This window comes from Ornithorhynchus anatinus, chromosome 2 (genome assembly GCF_004115215.2).
Source record: "Ornithorhynchus anatinus isolate Pmale09 chromosome 2, mOrnAna1.pri.v4, whole genome shotgun sequence".
Taxonomy (NCBI): domain Eukaryota; kingdom Metazoa; phylum Chordata; class Mammalia; order Monotremata; family Ornithorhynchidae; genus Ornithorhynchus; species Ornithorhynchus anatinus.
Window position 1 is genome coordinate 121,530,136 of NC_041729.1, and position 18,305 is coordinate 121,548,440.

An 18,305-nucleotide genomic window follows, 5' to 3' on the forward strand; every position below is an offset into this window, starting at 1 on the left:
CTGCTACTCTGATTATCTTTCTTCAGAAATGCTCTGGGCATGTCACTCCCCTCCTCTAAAACCTCCAGTGTTTGCCTATCAAACTTAGCATGAAGCAAAAACTCCTTACTATTGGCTTCAAAGCTCTCCATCACCTTGCCCTCTCCTATCTCATGTCCCTTTTCTCCATCTACAGCCCACCCCACACACTCCGCTCCTCTGCCACTAACCTCCTCAATGTGCCTTGTTCTTGCCTGTCCCACCTCAACCTCTGGCCCATGTCCTACCACTGACCTGGGATGCCCTCCCTCCTCACATCCGCCAAACACTCTTTCCCTCTTCTAAGCCTTATTGTGAGCTCACCTCCTCCAGGAGGCCTTTCCAGCCTGAGCCCTCCTTTTCCCTCTGCCCCTCCTCCCCTCCCCATTCCCTCTACTCCCTCCCTCTCCTCTATCCCCTTACCCTCCCCATGACACCTGTACATATTTGTATATATTATTTATTACTCTATTTTATTAATGATGTGTATATATCTGATTCTATTTATCTTGATGGTACTGATGCCTGACTACTTATTTTGTTTTGTTGTCTGACTCCCCTTTTTAGACTGTGAGCCCGTTGTTGGTCAGGGATTGTTTCTATCTCTTGCCGAATTGTGCACTCCAAGCACTTAGTACAGTGATCTGTATGCAGTAAGCACTCAATAAGTTTGATTGAATGAATGAATGAATGATTCATTCCAGTGCAGGAATGCAATGCCTGTTATAGGTCTGTTTGTGCTGGATTTTATATTTTGTGTAAAAATTAAAAAAAAATATATATTTTTGTGAATTTGGAAATATGCCTTTGGTGAAGCTTTGAAGTGGGGGACAGCAATTGTCTATTGGATTTGAGAAGGGAGGGCATTCCAGGACAGAGGCAGGGGTCGGCAGCAAGTCAGGCAAGACTGGGGCATGGTGAGAAGCTTAGCACTAGAGGAGCAAAGTATGTGGGCTGGGTGAGTGAGGTAGATGGGGGCAAGGTGATAAGAATATTTTAAAGACAATGGTGAAGAGTTTTTGTTTGATATGGAGTATGAGCAACTACTGGAGACTTGAGGAGGGGAGTGACATGTCCTGATAGTTTCTGTAGAAAGATGATCCAGGCTGTGGAGTGACTGTACAACTGGCCACTGTCAGTATTTAACAATCTTAGTTATATTTGATGCAATTTTTGCATTATATAAATAATCATTACAATAACAAAAATGATAATATATAAGTGCTTACTATGTGCCAAATATGGTTCTAAACACTGGAGTAGGTACAAGATAATAAGGTTGGACACAGTATTTGTCCTGCATGGGGTTCAAGGTCTAAATGGAAGTGAGAAAACATATTGAGTTTCTAATTTACAGATGAGGAAATTGAGGCACAGAGAATTTAAGTGACTTGCCCAAAGTCTCATATCAGGCAATTGGGTGGACCCAGTGCTTAGAACAGTGTTTTGCACATAGTAAGTGCTTAATAAATGCCATTATTATTATTATTATTAAAACCCAGGCCGTCTGAGTCTCCAGTCCATTCTCTTTGCACTAGGCCACAGTGCTTCCCTAATCAATAAATCAATCAATCAAGGTATTTATTGAACACTATACTAAGCACTTGGGAGAATAGAGTTGGTAGATGGAGTTGGTAGACATTTTCTCTGCCCACAGGGAGTTTACATTTGAGAGGGGGCAACAGACATCAATAAAAGAATAAATAAATTACAGATATGTAAATGAGTACTGTGGGGTCCAGGGTGGGGTGAATATATACTTCAAGGGTATAGATGAAGAGGAAAAATTATAAATAAAGCATACATCATTTTGAAAAAGTTTCCCCAGTTGTGATTGCAGTTAGGCCACCTACCTCTGAAACCTGCTTTTCCAAACAACTTTACAGCAAACATTTTTAACAGATCTCGATGATACGGGCTTAATGCTATCTCCTCGTTGCTGGAAAAAATAGCTAGATCATTGTTTTCTATAACTATTACTACCTGATGTTCATTCTTAGTAATTTCCAGTTTGCAAATATCTTGTCCCACTTCAGCCACTGTGTCTGGACTTGCAGACTCTTATCTGTTAATCCAACAATCAGTGTGACATTTTTTTCAGGGCTCAATGTATGGTTAGCACTATACTAATGACTTGGGAAAATATGCAATACAGTAGAGTAGGTAGACACAAGTTGCTGCCAATACGGAGCTTACAGACTAGAGGGGGAGTTGCACATTAAAATACATTACACATATATGCATAAATGCTATGGGCCTGAGAGCTTATAGGGTACAGATCTAAGTGTGAGGTGAGGCAGAAGGGAGTAGAGAAAATGAGGGTTTAGATGAGGAAGACCTTTTGGAGGAAGTGTGATTTTAATTAGGCTTTGAAGGTGGGGAGAGTGGAGGTCTGTTACTTATGAAGGGGTGGGAGTTCCATGCCAGAATGAGAATTCACAAGGGGTGAATGGTGAAATACATAAGACTGAGGTACAGTGAGTAGGTTGGTACTAGAGGAAGAAAGTTTGTAGCCTGGGTTGTAGAAATCAACGAGATTAGACAGGAGCGGGTAAATCTATTAAAGTATTTAAAGCTGGTGAAAGAAGTTTCTGTTCGATGTGGAATTAATTTTTTTTTGTTTTAGAAAAATGATCCAGGCAGCAATGTGAAGTGAGGACTAGATTAGAGAACAGAGGAGGAAAAGGGGAGACTAGAGGAAGAAACAGGAGGAAAAAAAAAAAAGCATATTTGTTCCAGAAAGTACAGGCTTGGACATAGCTAGTGTTGCCCAATGACATAGGTCACCTTTGACTTGATTTAATGCAGTTGGAAAACACTGACTTTTGGCACTTTATATCTCATAGTGTATGTTCATCTATTGTGTTTTCATTGCAGTCAATTTCTTTTGTATTTCAACCATTTTATTGAGTTTAAAATATGCTCTTTGGATAAATGCGTGAAAATTGCAATCTCTCACGGAGATTCTTCCAGTCATTGTGGCCTACCTCTACTAAATTGCAAGCGCTTTTGAGTTTGTCAATTTTCTACAGAAGCAAAAAGTAACTTCAGCTCTCTTCAAGTACCAGCCACAATTTCACCCCTTTTCCATTTGGCATTCTCTAGTGTACATCTCTGAAAAAGCACCAATTGTCATCATCCTTGGGAAAAACATAGCTACTACAAGATAGCAGACTCTTTCCACTAAAATGCCCACTTTTTTTTCCTGAGTAAATCTGGTCTAAAGCTTGGATCATACATATCTTCAGTGAAAACACTGTTGAAAGAACTGTTAAATTCAATGGTATATGCACATTTTATACCCTTGCATCTCGTTCAGTCTTGGTCAAATTGCTGTATTCCATCAACTCAGAATTTTGTTCACTTGCTAAAATATATCTAATAGCCATGAACTTCTTCCAAATAATTTCCCATGTCTTATGCACTTCTTCTCTAATTTTCTTTAATAATGTTGGTATTTAAGCGCTTACTATGTGCCGAGCACTGTTCTAAGTGCTGGGGTAGACACAGGGGAATCAGGATGTCCCACGTGGGGCTCACAGCCTTAATCCCCATTTTACAGATGAGGTAACTGAGGCTCAGAGAAGTTAAGTGACTTGTCCACAGTTACACAGCTGACAAGTGGCAGACCTGGGATTTGAACTCATGACCTCTGACTCCAAAGCCCGTGCTCTTTCCACTGAGCCACGCTGCCCTCAATGCCCTCAATGAAATGGCCCTCTTTGCCATTTCGACTCCGAAGCTATATTTTCAATGAAGCACTATCATTAAATATTAACACTGTACTAAGCACTTGGGAGAGTTCAGTTGAAAAGACTTGGTAGACAAGATTCCTGCCCACAAGGAACTCATAGTCTAGGGGATAGGAAGAGAGAGACATATAAAGTGCTGTGTGCTCTGGGTGAAGTATAAAAGTGCTTAAAATGTACACATACCAGAGAGCATAGCTGATATAGAAGAAAGGGTTAATAGGGTTCCCAACTAGATGGAGGGCATGAGAGGGGTTGGCAGCAAAAGGACAGAGATTGAAAAACATTGAGTAGGTTGGTGTTAGAGGAGCAAAGTATTCAGACTGAATGTTGGTTGTAAGACATGGGAATAGAGACCTTGGGGAGCTGGCTACCAAGGTTCCCAGTCCTGACAGGGTGGGCAATATAGGAGATAACGGTCCTTCCTTCTGTCTGGGGCCTATTGAGGCTGGCTTGGTACTCAGAGACCATGCCCCAAAAAAGAAATGAAATTTGATACAAAAATCAAGTCCTACTCCAAATCCTCATGAAACTCTAGCAGTAGCTAACTTCTGACCCAAGTCAGAGACTGCCAGACCAACACTGTTGCCCAATTCCCCCAACCCAGGTTATGCTCCTTTTCCAACATGAGGAATTAACCAAGCACCAAAGTGAGTCCTGAAGATTAAAATTTATGCCTGCCATCTGCTTTTGAATCCAAAGGGTTCTGGACAGGTGAGTTAATAGATAACATGTCTATGTAGACATTTAAATTGTCATGCCAAGGGCCACAGTGCTTATTCAGTACAGATTATCATGTGTTAGGTAGTAAATGCTGCAGAAGAGGTGGGATTCCAAGTCAGATGTTCTGGCTCAGGAAGAGGATTTCCAGGAGACCTACTGTTATTTGACAATGTGGCTTCTCTTCCCCATTTTTGGCCCAGGATGGTCATACACTGATGCACACAGTATGTACTCAATAAATGTGATTGAATATGAGAGGGAATATAAGGTAATGGGGAAAAATGGGGAGCACACAGGGGATTTGCATCCTTCTTAACCTTCCCTGGGACCCACTCTGAGAGAAGATTCATCCAAACATTGAGGCAGAGAGTGTTTATAAAACTTTGTTTTAGTCATAGACCACCAGCTCACAGTTATTTTCTGTCATGAAATCAATCCATCAGTTGCATTTATTGAGAGCTTACTGAGCACTGTACCAAGCGCTTGGGAGAAGACAATATACCATGACTGATAGACACACATTTCCTGCACCCAACAAATGTACAGTTTAGGCGATATATAAGTATGAATGAATTGCAGAAATGAGCCTAAGTGCTATGGAGTTGAGAGTAGAAAAAGGATGGATTTTAGGATGCTGTGAAGGTCAAACCGACAGGATATAGTGATGGATTGTATATATCTGTGTTTAATGAGAGATGAGTTAAGGATACCACCAATGTTGCAACCTTGTGAGACAGAAAGGATGGTAGTGCTGGCTACAATGATAGGATAATCAGAGGGAGGACAGGGTTTGGGTGGAAAGATAAGGAGTTCTGTTTTGGATGGTAGCATGATATCTAAGTAGAGATGTCTTGAAGGCAGGAGAAAAATTGAGACTGCAGAAAGGGAAAGAGATCAGGGCTGGAGGTGTTGATTTGGGAATCATCTTTGTAGTGGTGGTAATTGCAGCCGTGGGATCAAATGAGTTTTCCAAAGGATTGGGTGTAGATAGAGAATAGAACGGGACCAAGAACTGAACTTTGAAGGACTTCCCCAGTTAAGGGGTGGGAGACAGAGGAGTCCACAAAAGAGAATGAGTGGCCAGAGAGAGGACAAGTATCAGGAGAAGACAGTTTCACTGGAGGCAAGGTTAGATAATTTTTTTCCAGGTGAAAGGGGGGCCAATAGTGTGGAAGGCAGTTGAGAGGTTGAGAAGGATTAGGATGGACTAGAGGCCACTGGATTTGGCAAGAAGAAGATCATTGGTGACATTTGAGTGAGCAGTTTCTGTGGAGTAAAGATGGAAGAAGCCAAATCGGAGGGGGTCAAGGAAAAAACTGGAGGAGAAAAAGTGGAGACAGCGGGTACAGACAACCTGCTCGAGACATTTGTAGAGAAATGGTATGAGGGAGATAGGGCAATAACTGGGGGATCTTTAGAGACAATGGTGGATTTTTTTTTATTATTTTTAGTCTGGGGAGACATAAGCATGTTTTTAAGTAGTGGGGAAAAGCCACTGGAAAGTCAGCAGTTGAGGATGGCTATCAGGGAGGGAGGAACTGGGGAGGCAAGTTCTTCGATTAGGTGTGAAGAGATGGTGTTGGAGGTACAAGTGGAACCAGTGCATTTTGAGAGAAGACAGGAGATTTTCTCTTGGAATACTGCTGGTCAAGATGGGAGAATTGAAGGAGGGACATTAGGGAATACCTGGAGAGAAGTAAGGGAGATTTTAGCGAAATCATGCCTCATGGTTTCAATTTTCTCAATCAAGTACATGGCCAGGTCATTTATGGCAAGAGATAGGGAAAGTTGGGGGATAGGGGTTTTGAGGAAAATGGGCAGAGTCGGAAACACCTGTCAAGGGCAATGGACAGGGGAGTCAATAAGAATGGAGAACTAATGTTGCCGAGCAGAGGAGAGAGGAGAGTAAAGCAGACAAGGCTGAAGTTGAGGTGGGTGAGGTCAGCCTGATATGTGGATTTCTTCCAACAGAGTTCTGTGACTCATGCACAGAAGTAAAGGAAGAGACTGTGGAGGTGATCCAAGAAAGTGGGGTAATGAATGGTGTGAAGGGATAGGGGAGTGAGTGATATTCTGTAGAGAGAGTGTTGAAGACATCAGTTTGGTTGACAAGAAAAGGTAGCATCCGTTTTAGCAGAATCTTCTTTAGCAATCTGATCTTTCTTGAGTTCTCTCATGAAAGTCTTCTCCTCCTCTACAGTCTGGAAGCAGCCATGGCCACCCTTGGAGGTGCTGTCTACGTTGGTGAATAATCATAATTATGGTATTTAAGTATTTATCGTATACCAAGAACTCTATTAAGCACAGGATATTCCAGTCCCTTATGGGGGTCACAGATTAAAAGGAGGGAGAACAGGTATTTAATCCCCATTCTGCAGATGTAGCAAAGAGAAGTTTAGTGATTTCCCCACTATCACACAACAGGAATTGGTGGAGTCATTATCAGAAGCCAGTCCTTTGATGCCCAGGTTCTTTCCACTAGACCATCCTGCTTCAGTCAGTTTTCTTTAGGGCCCGACACTTGGTCTGTACCAGGAGGGACTTGTGAGGTGTGAGGATGCACCTTATAGGTGTTGATGCACCTTCAACACAGCCCTTCGGCATAATAAATTCATTAATCACTTAACTGTAGAAGACAAAGCCTCCCAGAGAGTGAATGCTGTTGTCAGATATTGTATTGGTGGAGGCATTCTTCATGATCAGCTTGTCATCCATGATTTGGGAGCCCTTTGGGAGCCAATTTGGTAGATCTTCCCTTTGAGATCAGTGCAATGACAATAGTCTTTGGGCGCTGGCATGGGGCACTTGGAAGGCCACATGGGCAAGCACGCCAGATCCCGATAAAGGCTCCTTTCAGGAGACCTCTGTGGGTCTTGCAAGGGGTTTCTTGGTGTTCCAGTTGCTATTCACCCCTTCATAACCCTTGCCCTTGGTGACACTGATTACATAGGGAAATACCATGGCCTAGTGGATTGAATACAGGCCTGGATTCAGAAGGACTTGAGTTCTAATTCTGGTTCTGCTGCTTGTCTGCTATGTGATCTCAGGTAAGTCACTTAACTTCTCTATGCTTTAGTTACCTGTGAAATGGGGATTAAGACTGTAAGCCCCCTGTGGAATAGGGATTCTGTCCAACCTGATTAGCTGGTATCTACCCCAGTGCTTAGAACAGTGCTTGAGACATAGTAAGCACTTAACACATACAATCATTATTATCATTATAATTATATCATCTCGTTGTGGTCAGAGAGTTTGCTCAGTTCAACTTCTTGGCACTACTGCCACCATTCATCTGTATTTCATCAGGTAAGACTTCTGTCTTAGGAGGATGCACTTCTCAAAGTGAACAATTACACAGATAATATGGCAGTACTTCTTCACACTGCTGAAACCCTTCTCCAGCAACTTGTTTCCTTTCTCATCCTGGCACTACTTGCGGTACTTCATGAGGGCCTTCTTGGATTTGTGCCAGTTCCTGTAGGACCACTTCTTGTACTTGCTGCTGATATGGTTAGAAAAGATGCTCATGAAGGTGCAGAAGTCCCAGAGAGTTTGCATGTAGCCAATGATAACCACAATGACCATGGGCAATGTGTCCATGATGGTCACAGCCTCTACCATCTCTTTCTCATTTACCTTGAATGCAGGCCTGTTGACTTCTTGCATGATGTGGGTCATTCCTGTATGCCAGGCTTGTACCCCAGACAGTCTGTAGGAGATGAGCTTTCTGAGGTCATCCTAGGGGAAGCTCTTAACCTTTCTCGGATACCTGCTGCTAGGCCTCTGAGACAGGAAGTCCAGAAAAACCTGCAAAGGGACTTGATGCTGTGGCCGAGTCAAGATGGTAGTACCTTATCTTTATCTATTTACTTTACATTTAGTGCCATTATATGTTAAAAAATACCAGGTATAATTGTAAAATAGCAGGTACACTATTGTGAACTGAAACACCCCTATTGTACTAAAACAGATGCAAAATATCACGTCCTTCCAAAGATTTTCACCCTGTCTTTGGTTTTGTTCCCACATTTGCCTAAAATCTCTCTAGCACTGTAGTGGATTAATTTTATTCAAAAAACTCATGCACACTCTGGCTATTATATCTGTACATTTGCCCTCCAAAACTACAGGATCTGTGGGTTTCACAATTCATTATTCCTTAAGGATGGCTCTATAAACTGTTAAAACCTAGAGATGGGAAAAAGTTGTTATGGAACTGGAATTTAAATTGCTTTTGGAGTCTGGAGAAGCACTGTATTTTTCATATTCTGTGCTACTACATCACTTATAGTTCTTAGCTATGTATTTAATGCACATTTATGATTAAAAGAAACATTTGTGTGAACTCTATCTTATATCCATGTCCATCTTTATCACTACTGTACTGAGAGTAGGTTCAGATTCTTCAAATAAGGCAATTATATGTCAGGCACAGGACTGAAATCAAACCAAGAACTTCTGAAGATTCTATACCCACAGCCACAGAACTACTAAGAATAGAGAGGCTTCAATCTCATCACTGAACAAAAATAGAATAAAACAGAGATAGCAGCATAACTTCAACAAACTCTTTAACTCACTTAATTTATCATAGATGAAGATGCACAGTGGATGTCCACACAAGGTTTACTTTGGGCCTCGACTCTTTCATTCATTCAATGGTATTTATTGAGCGCTTACTATGTGCAGAGCACTGTACTAAGCACTTGGAATGAACAAGTGGGCAACAGATAGAGACAGTCCCTGCCATTTGACGGGCTTACAGTCTAATCGGGGGAGACAGACACGAACAATGGCAATAAATAGAGTCAAGGGGAAGAACATCTTGTAAAAACAATGGCAACTAAATAGAATCAAGGCGATGTACATTTCATTAACAAAATGAATAGGGTAATGAAAATATATACAGTTGAGCAGACGAGTACAGTGCTGAGGGGATGGGAAGGTAGAGGGGGAGGAGCAGTGGGAAATGGGGGGAAATGAGGGTTAAGCTGCGGAGAGGTGAAGGGGGGGCAGTAGAGGGAGTAAAGGGAAAAAGGGAGCTCAGTCTGGGAAGGCCTCTTGGAGGAGGTGTTTTAAGTAGAGTGAACCCTCACTTTCTTGAGGTTCTCATCTTCCATGGTTTCAACTACCATCTCTTTCCAGATAAGTAGCAGATTACCCTCACCAGCTTCAACTTCTTACCACCTTTACAATCTCACATTTCCCACCACTTGGATGTCCTGCTAGCATCTTAAGTACAGCATGGCCAAAACGAAGTCTGTGGCTCAGTGGAAAGAGCCTGGACATGGGAGTCAGAGATCATGGGTTCGAATTCCGGCTCTGCCACTTATCAGCTGTGTGACTGTGGGCAAGTCACTTAATTTCTCTGTGCCTCTGTGACCTCATCTGTAAAATGGGGATGAAGATTGGAGCCTCATGTGGGACAACCTGATTATCCTGTATCTACCCCAGCACTTAGAACAGTGCTCTGCACTTAGTAAGTACTTAACAAATACTTTGTAGAAGCAGCGTGGCTCAGTGGAAAGAGCACAGGCTTGCGAGTCAGAGGTCATGGGTTCGAATCCCCGCTCTACCATTTGTCAGCTGTGACCTTGGGCAAGCCACTTAACATCTCTGTGCCTCAGTTACCTCATCTGTAAAATGGGGATTAAGACTGTGAGCCTCATGTGGGACAACCTGTTTATCCTGTATCTACCCTGGCGCTTAGAACAGTGCTCTGCACATAGTAAGCACTTAACAAATACTCTACTGGGAGCTCACCTCTTCCAAGAGGCCTTCCAGACTGAGCTTCCCCTTTTCCTCTGCTCCCTCTGCTGTCTCTCTGCCCTCCCTTCACCTCCCCTCAGCTAAGCCCCCTTTCCCCCCTTTCCCTCTGCTCCTCCCCTCTCCCTTCCCCTCAGCACTGTGCTCATTTGTATATATTTTTATTAACCTATTTATTTTATTACCCTATCCATTTTGTTAATGAGGTGTACATCCCCTTGATTCTATTTATTGCGATTCAGTTGTCCATCTGTCCATCTGTCCATTTTGTCCATCTGTCTCCCCCAGTTAGACTGTAAGCCTGTCGATGGGCAGGGATTGTCTCTATCTGTTGCCGAATAGTACATTCCAAGCGCTTAGTACAGTGTTCTGCACATAGTAAGCGCTCAATAAATACTACTGAATGAATGAGAATCATTTTTCACTCTTCAGTCAACTCTTCCCTTCAACTTTCTTATTACAGTTGACAGTGCCTATTGTTCCTATCCGAGAAGCTCACAACCTTGTGTCATCATCCTTTCTTCCTTGCTTTTAAATTCCAATTTGTCACAAATCCTGAACAGCATGTTGTTTTTTCCTCTACCGGATATTCTGTATTGTCCAATTTCTCCACAGCCATAGGTCACCACCCCAGTTCAAAATCTTATCACCTCTAGCCAGACCAAGTTAGCCTATTTTAAGCATGATCAAAGATGAGTTTAGGAGTCTAGAAGTTGGTCAGAATGTAATTCCATCTCTTCGATGATGTTTGTCGTGCCTTCTATGAGTAAGGCACTGTATCAAGTATTTGTGAAAATGGAAAATAACAAAAAAAAATTTCATTGTCTCAAATAGCCTGTAATTTAATGTGGGGAAGAGCAACATCAGTTCCAAGAAAAAAATTTCCCTAAACCAAACTGGCAGATTAGGCACATATATAAGATCTAAACAGGTTTGGAGGTTCTTCTCCTCTGCTGCTCAAGTATATAGTCATATAATAATAAGGCCAACAACATCAATAATAATTATAACAATTATGATAATACTAATAGTATTTTGAAGTGCTATGTTTCAGGCACTGTGCTAAGTCCAGGATAGATACAAAATAATCAAGTTGGACACAGTCCCTGTGCCACATGAGGCTCACAGTCTTAATGCCCATTTTAAAGTTGAAACTGAGGCAAAAAGATATTAAGTGACTTGCCCAAGGTCACAAAGCAGACATGTGGTGGATCCCAGATTAGAACACATGTTCTCTGACTCCCATGCCTGTGCTTTTTCCATTAGGTCATGTTGCTCACCTTTCCCTCCCTGCTACTAGAAAAAAATTGTCCCACAGAACACACACATGCACCAGTAACAACCATTAGAATGAGGAAAGTTGTAGATGTTTAAACAGATGGGATTTCAGGAATACTTTGAAGATAGAGAGAACTATAGTCATATGTATTTGAAGTGGGAGGGAACTCCAGGCAGAGAAATGGCAGGAGGCATGGAAGGATCTGGCTTCTATATATGGCTTCACCACTTATCTGCTGTGTGAACTTGGGCAAGTTACTTAACTTCCCTATGTCTGTTACCTCATCTGTGAAATAATGTTGGTATTTGTTAAGCACTTACTATGTGCAGAGCACTGGGGTAGATACAGGGTAATCAGGTTGTCCCACATGAGGCTCACAGTTAATCCCCATTTTACAGATGAGGTAACTGAGGCACAGAGAAGTTGTGACTTGCCCACAGTCACACAGCTGACAAGTGGTGGAGCTGGGATTCAAACCCATGACCTCTGACTCCCAAGCCCGGGCTCTTTCCACTGAGCCACGCTGCTTCTCTAAGCAGTGTGCAGTGAAAATTTACTGGTGCATAAGTGAAATGGGCATTAAGACAATGAGCCCCATCAGGGGCATGGACTATGTCTACCTTTATTACTTCATATCTACCCCAAGGCTTAGAACAGTGACTGGCACATAGGAAGTGCTTAACAAATACCATAAAAAAAAAAAGAGATGAGATAATTGAAAACTATGTACTTTTGGAAATCAGCTCCAGAAGAGCAAAGAGTGCAAGTTGTAGAAGAGATAAGAGCTGATAGGTGAGTTGGAGAAAGTCTTGGAGAACTTTGGAGGAAAATAGACATTTGTCTATTTTTCCTTTGAGAAATTGGAGGTATTGAATTGGAAAGGCATTGGAATTAAAATTCTAGAATTCTAATTAGAAATTGAAGTCTTAATTCTAGTTAGAAATTAGGATTTTGCATCCTACATGTAGCTTCTTCTCATCATGGGGTTTAACTTCTTCAACCAACAGGTGATTCTGGAGCCTTCCATCAGTTTTAGAAGTTTGTAAGCCTGGGAAATCATCTTTTCAACTTTGTACTCTATGACACTCTCCATTTATGTGTTCTTTCAGACTAAAGAAGCTAAATCAATTTAATAAATCAAGAAATAAAATTTTATATTTGTTGCTTCTACCTCCCATAACAATGGCCAGAGGAGGCAGCTAAATGGGTCAGTAATATTAATATCCCTGCATCACTGTTTTAATGAACTGTCCTCATGAACACAAGCAGGAAAATCCTTCTTTTGCACTTTTCTGGACACTGGGGAAGAGGTAAAATTTGCAGAGAGAAGTATAGAGTAAAATGAAGTAAATTAATGTTACCTAGTAGGTGGTTGGCCCTGGGAGAGAGTCTTTTTAGATGTCAAGAATAAATATAGTAGTAGGAAACATGCTGGTGAAAAGCATTTGAGTCTCATGAAGTTCCATTTGCCAAGCAAATGTGCAGGGAAAATGGAAAGATAAAGAGTTATGGTGAGGTGGTTCCATTTGAAGTGTGTACTTCCCTCTACCAATACTTTCCTGGGACATAAGAAGAGGAAGTGCAACAGCAGAATGCGATAATCCTGCATCATGGAAAAAAGTCTGTCAGTCCTTTGGCTAGAGAACCTGTCTACTAAGATCCAAAGAGATAATTGGTCACCAGGGATTCTTATGAGGCTCTATTCTATCCTACTCTTGTTGAGATACTTAAGGGACAAATTATCTGACTGGTTCCTGCAAATGGTATCTGATTGATGGAAACATTTGATAGTCTGCAGTTGAAACATCCTCTGGCTTGCACAGTCAGGTTCTGATTGTAGGGATGACTGGGAAGAAAATAGTGGTGGTATATGTTTATAGGGTGATGGGGAAGGACCGATATTCCACGCTGCTTGGGGAACAGGGTCACAGATGATCTCACCGAGCAATAGGGTTCAAAACTGGGGACATCTGCAGTTGTCAGTCAGTTCCTTATGGGCCCGAGGAGGCTGACTCAAAGTTCCATGTTGTTAGCTTGAGATTCAGCTCAATTCTGCTAGCACTTGCTGCGGGACTCCTAGGTTTCCTTCATACCAAACACTAAGTCGCAGGAGCCCAGGGAATCTCTCATTTGGAATTTCAACCTGAGCCAACTGGGTCAGCCCGCAACACTGGGAAAGGGACCCTTAAATGTTCTCTCCCCAAAATATCCTAAACCTTGGGTGAGGTGCAAATGAGGAAGGTTGCTCTTTACACTGGGAATAAAGGGACTGCTTGGTTGGATGAGGTCAGGAGAACACAACCCTTCCTCTTTCCCTGCCCTACCACCCTGTGAAACCATTGCTGGAAAGAACTGGGATGATTAAATAGGCTCACTGTACTAAGGACAGCAGTGATTCATGCTCTCCTGGTTCATTGTTTCATGGATCCTTGGCCTCCTGCTCTTACATATTTACAAGAACCAATTATCCATCAACTACTCCTGGTTAATGAGGAGAGAAAGGGAGGCAAAGAGAGTGAGGAAGTGGGGAGAGAGAGAGAGAGAGAAAAAAAAAGGGAGAATGAAGCAACATGGCCTAATGAAAAGAACATGGGCCTTATGGTTCACTTTTGTTTTTAGCTCTGTATCTGTTTTTCATTGTTCTTGGTCAGAGAATGGCCTTAGCAGACAGAGCTGGGTTTATCTGTGGGGATATTGGGAAAATCCCAGTGAGCTTGGATTTTTGTGAGCCTGTAAAATATCTGGATTTGTTACTTTCCTATCCATAGGCTTCAAAGTTGTTGTAGCATTTTAATTGAAAAAATTTAAAATGTGTTAAAGTTTAAATAACTATATAATCCTGTCTAACATATATATGAATTTACCTTGAATTTGTACAGCACAATGACTTGCTTTCTTTTTAGCAGAGGAATTGATGTCACAAAATTTGAGAGTGCAGATACTTAATAATAATAATAATGTTGGTATTTGTTAAGCGCTTACTATGTGCCGAGCACTGTTCTAAGCGCTGGGGTAGACACAGGGGAATCAGGTTGTCCCATGTGGGGCTCACGGTCTTAATCCCCATTTTACAGATGAGGGAACTGAGGCACAGAGAAGTTAAGTGACTTGCCCACAGTCACACAGCTGACAAGATACTTCTGTATTAGTCTTCATAGGTATTGTGTATTGTGAATGCAAGGCCATTTACTGTCTTCAGTGTACTCAGTAATATGAACAGCAAGCACTCAATGCCACTGATTGATTGAATGATCTTCAAGGATCCACAGAAGTCCTTCATTTGGTTTGATCGGTATAGTTTTGGATATCAGCAGCTATAGCTTGTCACTTTATGCCTATGCATTCCACACCATAGGCTTTAATATACATCCATTTTGTTCCCATCATGAGTATCTGTGAGATATTAATGTTGCACTGCTTGTTTGGCAGCAAGTAGCTATATAAACAAATCAGAAATGTTAACATGGAACTATTGCACTTTTGTACTCTTTATTCTGGCACTAGAAATGCAAAGACCTTAAAAATCAGCACTATCAAATGTTCTTCTGTTTACTAAAAATAAGTGCTGCCTTTCAATTTAATTCTTAGTCACAGAAATGAATGGGATCAATCCAAATGTCCCATCTGTGCCAACTGTGCATGTATGCAGTCACCCACCAGTAGCGCTTCTGTATTTAACTTACAAACCTACTATTTAGGTAATTACTTACCTACATAGCCATACCCCTTTCTCCTCTTCTGTAAATTATTTGGTGTCTGTTTCTTCCACTAAGCTGAAAGATCACTGATGGCAGGGATCAAGTCTACTATTTCTATTGCAGCCTTGTGGTGTTCTGCACACGATAGGAATTCAATGAAAATGGCTGTCCGAATGTTTGGACAAGCAATTTAGAGGAAAAAAAAAAGATACCTGTCTCTGGGGTATTAGTCATGATCAGGATTGTATCTAACATTGAATTTTCAATAATACATCTACTTATAGGTGAATTTCACTGTCAATATGTATCTTCTTGAAATGTGAATGGCAACCATATGTAAAGTGGTCAACTTGAGGGACTTTTCCATGTTCTTTTCAACACTCAATACATTGTCTAAAGATTTAGAAAATATTTTCTAGGAAGATGGCAACATTTGTTTGTCTTTTAGAAATTTTTGACTTAAATGAAGCCTAGTGGAAGGCCGGAGGCCTGTGGCTAAGGAGATTAGTGTTATAATCCCGTTTCTGCCACTTGCCTGCTTTGTGACCATGGTCAAAATCGCCTAACTTCTCTATGTCTCTGTTTCCTCATCTGTAAAATGGAGATTTAGTATTTTGACTTCCTCCCTCTTTGATTGAGAGCAGTTCTGTGTTGGTCAAGGGCTCTATCTGATCTGCTAGCATTGTACCTACAACTTCACAACTTTACACAGTGCAAATAGTAAACACTTAATACCACAATTATCATACTGTCTCAGCAGGAGAGATCTTCTTTAGATGATGACAATATTAAACAAAAACATTTATGATTTCAATTTCTCATTCCAAAATTTGACTGTGGTAGTTATTAGAGTATGAAGAAAGGGAAAGAAAGATCCACAGCCACGAAAGCTTCTTTTCCCTAGGAGTCAGTAAGATTTTTGGAGGTAGATCACCTTAGCCTGGAGCTAGAGGAGTTTAATCACATCTTCTGCTTCATTCCCCAGTGCAGAGTTTGAGGAAGAAGAGGCAGTTCAATCCTCATTATTAGGATGGGCAAAATTCTAAGGTTCAGTTTTCCTGGGCCAAATTCTAAGATTCAATTTTCCTAGCCAAAAGATAAAGCTTGAGACCTCATCCTCTTGCTCTTAAATCCTACTTTGAAACCCACAAAATATAATCATCTTCTTGTTGGTTTCCCTGATCTTTTCAAGGGGTCTGCATGGTGGCAAATTCTGGGAAATGTATTGATTTCTCTTCCTCCTCATCTCAGCTATTCCCCATTTTGGGCCCATATGGATTATAATCCTTGGGATTCTAATCAGGGTTTGTTGTAGCAGTTTTGTGACATCTGGAAAGGGTAACCCTTTCTCTGCTCATTGTGGAAAGGTTTTTATATTTTTATTTGTTTTAATTGAATTCTGTTTTGAATCCACTTGATCAGTTTGGTTTTCATAGAGGGTCAGTTTTCATAGTCAGAGATATGTTAAAATACCTGGATGGTTAACAACATGAACACTTTTTTAGTTCTAAAGAAATTCACATTAATTTTTAACAATTGCTCATGGATTAAAATGCTTCTCAAATATTTGGCCCACCATCATCTAGATGACTGTGGCTTTTCAAGTTCCTACAGGAAAGACTAACCAAGTGCAACTAGGAAAATATTTCCACCACAAAACAAGAAATTATGTATATACTTAAAGGTGCTATTAATGGTGCGATTATTTTTGAGGATTTGTCTTATTCTAAGATCCATGAGCATGCAGTGTGCGTGTCACTGAATCATTCAGTGTTATTTACTGAAAACTTACTGTGTGCACAGTACTGTACTTAGAGTTTGGGAGAATACAGATATTCTAAGCTAATATACCTATTACTTTCAGCGCCTTCAGCTTTCTGTAAATTTGTCTCTTAATCCCGTGGTATTCTTCAGCTTGTTACTTACAGAGGACCACATCCTCTCTACAAATGTCACACTGTGCACTTCTCTTGAATGGAATTTCCACCAGGAATGACACTAGAAATTCCATAAAAGGTATATTATCTTCCAGGATAGAAAGAGATGTATGGAGGGAGATTTTTTTTTTTTTGTCTTCATTTTCGTTTTTAATGTCAACCTGTTCCTGCTTTACCAAACAACTATTCATCTGCCTACATCTCTAGAACTTGAGCTGATTTTAAAAGCAGGACCACCAAACTATTGCTTGGGATCTCCAGTTCGAGGGAGCTTCTGGCCAGGGCAAGATCCAATAGTATTAGATTTAAAAAGAAAAACCAAACATTAATTGCTATTGTAATAACAGCTATGTCCATTTATTTCATCTTCTGCATGCAATAAACCAAATCCTGAAATCAAATGGCCCATTTTGCTCAAAGGAGCGATAACTTGAAACACAGTTCCGTGTACATTTGCTTCGAAACATAAAAGTCTCTGTGTGATTCTATTTGTTCTTTTTTTCATGAACCAACTTTACATCAGTTTTTATCAGGAGTGTAACTTCCTGCCTTTGAAAAGTGGTATTTCATTTCACTTCATAAGAATGAACTGAAATAAGAAACAATTCTCAATTGTACCTCCAAAGGAAGAGACACAAAGAAAACTCTCTCATTTTAGCAGACAGGTATTGCAGGACTGGAAACAAAAATAGAAAATGGCCAGGGAATGGCAAATCAATCATTTAAGAAACAACACTGTTTTACTGGTGATGCATCCAACAGCTAATATTTTTTAAGAATTCTTTCTCACTACATATCTCCCTTTCTCAATCAATTAATCTTTTTATTGAGTGTTTATTGAATGCAGAGCAGTGAACTTAAGCTCTTGGGAGAGCATGATATAACAGAGTTGAAAGACATGTTCCCTGCCCACAGCGAGCTCACAGTTAGAGGGGGAGACAGACATTAATATAAATAAATAAATTATGGATATGTATATAAGTGCTATGGGACTAAATGCTAATGGTATAAATCCAAGTGCAAGAGTGGCACAGAAGAGATAGGGAGAAAAGGAAATGAGGGCTTAGTCAGCGAAGGCATCTTGGAAGAGATATGCCTTAAGTAAGGCTTTGAAGGTGGAGAGAGCAATCGTCTG

At 40.9% G+C, this 18,305-nt stretch overlaps 1 pseudogene; it reads right to left on the reverse strand.

The window, feature by feature from the left end:
- Positions 1-6,586: 6,586 nt before the first annotated feature.
- On the reverse strand, positions 6,587-9,610 carry LOC114805427 (annotated as a pseudogene).
- Between the last annotated feature and the right edge of the window lie 8,695 nt (positions 9,611-18,305).